At 32.1% G+C, this 5101-nt stretch overlaps 1 pseudogene; it reads right to left on the bottom strand.

The window, feature by feature from the left end:
- Positions 1-2333: 2333 nt before the first annotated feature.
- Positions 2334-2986, bottom strand: LOC125777745 (probable deoxyhypusine synthase; annotated as a pseudogene).
- Between the last annotated feature and the right edge of the window lie 2115 nt (positions 2987-5101).

Raw genomic sequence — 5101 nt, 5'->3', positions numbered from 1 at the left:
AATTTTTGACATCGTGAACCTTCTCTATAAATATACATACGTTCTCTGGTATGTGCATATCTCAGTATATACAGTAGACCAGAGCCGCTCAAAATAATGCGCAATTTTTCATGCCTATACTCGGAGTATAGGCAAGCAAATGCGGTCGTACATGTACGCTATGACGTGTGTGTGATTGTATGCGTTGGTAAATAAATTGCGCATTATTTTGAGCGGCTCTGCAGTAGACAACCTTTGCTTTGTTTACATACATATACTCACCTCTAAGAAATCTTAGGGTTTTGTGTAACACTTTTTTTGCTACTTTCATGGTAATCAGGGTGTTGTGTTAGCATTTGAGCTACATATAAATTTTAAATTTTGATGATCAACACTTTAAAATATATTAAATAATGCAAGTGTTTACGTTATTTAAGTGATTATATTGATATATTTTGAATCTTTGTTCAATTTTATTAGGATATTACTTGTTGTTTGATGTTAAATCAGTTGTTTTTTTTCGGGCAATTTTTAAACACGCTTCAAGTATTTCTAAATTTTTGCATGCAGTAGGATACAATCCTGGGTGGTAACTTGTCGTTTGACATAAGTATGTGTACAAATTGACAATTCGTTAGCCGTTATAGGAAAACATCAATTGGAAATTGAGTTTAAACACAAACGTATGTATATTGAAGATTTTAACAATAAATATTAGCGTTAATTATAAGATTATATTTTTTATATTGTGGATAAGTGTTGTTGCTGAAATAAAGCTAAATTAAGGTAAGGTGTATAAATATATTACAAATATGTCGAAGTTTTTAATAAGAAGAATGCCGAAGTCTTGTGTGAAATAGGCCTACCGGGGAACCGAACACCTAAAAAAAGTCGGTAACGCGCCTTATTGCAAACCTCTGGGGTGGTGTGGAAAATGCAAAACTTAAAGATTCAAAAATAAATTATTAAAAATATTTATAATGTTAATAAAATTTGTTTAATTTCGTTGGAATAAAGAGTTTATGAAAAATACATATTCAGCCCTATCACGCAATCCATCGTAGAGTGTTTTTTCGGGAAAGTTACGAAACTGCTATTATGCAATTCGAACAGTTCCGAAAGTAAGTTCGAAATTCGTAGAGTTGCGTTCACTAAATTCACTCGGAACGGAAAATTTTTAAGTTTAGCGGAATTTTTGTACGACAGGTTTGTGCTAACGGAGAAATAAATTTCCATATGTGAGAGTCATGATTGCTGCCAGGAAACTGAACATTCACATAACGTATGAACACCACCATTGTCACATATCTGCAAAACATTGATTAAGATGTTTGAAATGCGAATTTGTTACCAAACTTACAATCATGGCATTGATACTAAAGTATCCTTTGCGGTTATAATAGAGAAACTTATCTTTAGTTGGGGCAACGATTTTAATATGCGTCCCGTCTACACATAAAATCGCTCCTGGAAATCCGTATTTCTGAAAAAAATCCTTTTTCGCTTCCCTTTTTTCAACATCACTTAAATCGAGGTTTATGCACTGAGGGCACAAATGAGACTGAAGCAATCCCAATACTTCTTTTAAGACGCAACAAAATGTTGACTGAGCCATTGGAATATAACTGAAGACAATCGATGAAGTAAAGATATAGACGACGACCTTGAAGAACTTGCAATCCTCTCTAAAACATCGAGGACATACGTAAAGGCCGCCTTATTTAAGCGATAGTTTTTAATAAACCTGTTTTAGAAAAATAATTTTAATAAAATTTAACAATGAATTTTTATGGATTTATGAACAGTACATTGTTTCGTCCACATCGAAAGGGTTACTCCTGTCCCTCAGTGATTTTCGGTGAGTTTTTATATCACGCCGACTTCTCTCACGTTCTTCTTCAAGCAACATAAATGAAAACGTTAGCGAATACATATTTTTTGTTCGTAAAATCAATTTGAATATAAACGTTTCCACTTTTATTAATCCTAATTTGTATTTTTTCTTCTACACAGCTGATTTCGAAATGCCAAAATTCAAAATTAAGTCTGGCAACAAAAGTTTCGAATTCACATGAATTCAATGATAGCAAATTGTTCGTATTCGTAGCGGACATTCGTATTCGTAGCTTTGCTACGATGGATTGCGTGATAGGGCTGATTGACTAAGCTTTATTAAAAAGTTCGTTTACTATTACAAATTAAAGTCCACAAATTTGCATTTTTTACAATTATTTATTATCATGGTTCGTTTTCTTTTTTTGTATTGAAATGTCTTTTAACAAAAGTCACACCAACAATCAATGGCACTACTAAACTAGCTTCTGCATACACCTTAATTGGTGAAGCTTCTTTCTTTATTTTGTCCCAAGAAATAGCCTCATCTGGTCGAGCACCACTGTCACTGCCATCGAATTCCGAAGCTGTGTTAATAAGAACGGAATAATCGGCTCCATATCGTTCGGTACAAGCAAATTATCTATACGATTTATACTACGATCCCCTAAATCTCGGCCAGATAATTCGAATGATCCCATGTACGTGGGAGCTAGGCATTTAATAAACGCCACCCGCTATCGTTACTACACAATCCACCATTTGGTGTTCAACGAGGAATCGTAATGTCTCCCGTAATCCCGACGACACTAGATTAGATGTAAATCCAAGGAATATTGTACAGCTACATATGTTTTCGTCTACTGAATTCATCCGTTTCATGCAAATCGGCTTCTTCAGGTTTCAACGGCTGCTGCCTACAATCAAGCTAAGAATATTTTAAAATACATAAACTTTTCCATAATAAAATGGTTACATTACCATTAGATTGATTTCTCTTATTGCCAACCGAAGATTAGTAGCTTGAAACCCCGTATTAACATACGACTCAAATAATTTTGAGTAATCAGCTCCTTGATTCCAATCATAGCCCCGCACAATGGGTATGTTTTCCGTGTGTTTTTTCACTTCGTTTAAGTACCGCTTCTTTGGCGATATCTGGTTCAACGGACATTTTCTATTGTATAAAACCTATGTTCACTCCAATTATTAAACTTTAAATAAAATATTTAGTAACTTTAAACAAACTAAACTTTGTTTTGATTTAATTTAAATGTTCGAATATCGAAAGCTGCACCTTTTATGTTTTCTGTCGGTCAAATGTAAACAAATACATTCAGAAGAAAACTCACCACCGAGAAATCTAAAAACAGGGCTGAATTTTATTATTAAGAACTCACTACAAAAAGAATATCTGAATATCAGTCAATGATATTTTTATGGGCGAAATATTGCACACTATGGCATTTAAATCACCTATTGGTAAATATATAACTTAATAAATAATTTTCTGTTATATTATGCAACCATATTTATAGTTTTTTTTTATTTAATAAAGTAAATTTGCTAAGTATCTATTACCTCATTTTATACAGCACTGCGTTGCTACAGGTTGCTACCACTGAAAATCCAAATGGCTGCTATTCACCCCCCAGAAAGCTACCACGAAAAGGTTATCTACTGTATATACTGTGGTGCATATGTTGCTTGCCTTCCCGTTCTGTGTTCCAACTGGCAACATTCCTGTGATGTTGTTTGTATATTTGTTTAATTGTTCGCGCCCGTTTGATCAGTTTTTTGTATGCTTTGTTGTTTAGGTGCTTTTAGATTTCGCGCCCGATTTGTGTTATGATTTTTTTTTATACATTTTGTTATTATCCGTTTATGTTTTGTGTTTAGATTTCGCGCACGTTAGTTTTTAATTTGTTAAATCAATTTTTGTTGTTTTTTGACACGCACTTTTTATATGGGTATACATATTTTGGAAATTATTTGTTTTTATATATATTTGCAGGTATGTACATATTTCATTGCACTATTTTTTTTCCTCTCCACACATTTTGTTATTTCATATATTTATGTATAATATATATTCATATATACATACATACATATATAGGTACGTGTTTTCTTTTTGGTGTCACTGCACAGATTTCTTTTTGTTTTGTCACCACAATTGTTTTTAATATAATATTTTATATATATTTTTTTAATTTTTTGTTTATAAATATCCAAAGGTGCTATTCTGTAAGGCTCGAAGGACCATGTTTAATGTAAAGTTATGTTTCATTTGTTTTAAGGGGGTATTCTACTCTAGAATTTTGAAAAATTCGATTTTTTTTCGTATATTTACAGTTTAGACTCTTAAGAACATATCCTCCAAAGGATTTTTAAAAATTGAAATTATTTTAAGACCGACAGTTACTTTAGTGACGCAGTACCCAGCCCGCTTCGACCGTATCGAGTTTTTAAACGCGTTTTGCTCGAAACTACATTTTTCCACACGGTACCGGCATTATCTCAATTTCTATACAACCGATTTACTTGAAATTCTCTGTGAACCTTTTTTATATAATCCTTTATCGTTCCGACCAGCATCGTGTCAAAAATTTTGTTTTTAATATATAAAAAAATTCAGGAATTTAAAAAAAGCGTAAACAATTATTTTTATTTTCAGCCAGTCGCCATTTTTTAAAACAATTTTTTTTTCGTGTTCCCTGAGGTAGGGACTATAAGAGCATTCTTACTGATTAAGAATTTCTTTTGATTTTTTTTTTCAGACTACCAGGAGAGTCAGGATCATTGTCACCAGGATGCGCACCTGTCTCTTCCCCCTCTAATTATTTTAATTTTTAATATTTGTTTGTAATTTTTTTTTCTGTATTCTTAAAGTATCAATAAAAACACCATAAAAAATGGATAGTAAAAATATTTTTTGTTTTCTTTTTAAATAAAATTCAAAAAACTGCCCAAAATTTGATTTCTAGACTAGAATACCCCCTTAATAATTCACCCACTGTCGCGATAAGTACCTTTGATTAAGAAATAAATGCACATTTTTTTTTTCAAAATTATTTTATTTATTGTATCTGCTTTTTCTTAAAGCCTAATGTAAATTCTTTTTAAATAAAATTCAAAAAACTGCCCAAAATTTGATTTCTAGACTAGAATACCCCCTTAATAATTCACCCACTGTCGCGATTTGATTTCTAGACTAGAATACCCCCTTAATAATTCACCCACTGTCGCGATAAGTACCTTTGATTAAGAAATAAATGCACATTTTTTT

This window comes from Bactrocera dorsalis, chromosome 1 (assembly GCF_023373825.1).
Source record: "Bactrocera dorsalis isolate Fly_Bdor chromosome 1, ASM2337382v1, whole genome shotgun sequence".
In the NCBI taxonomy this organism is placed as follows: domain Eukaryota; kingdom Metazoa; phylum Arthropoda; class Insecta; order Diptera; family Tephritidae; genus Bactrocera; species Bactrocera dorsalis.
The sequence above is the reverse complement of the archived record's forward strand: the minus strand, read 5'-3'. Positions and strand labels throughout refer to the sequence as shown.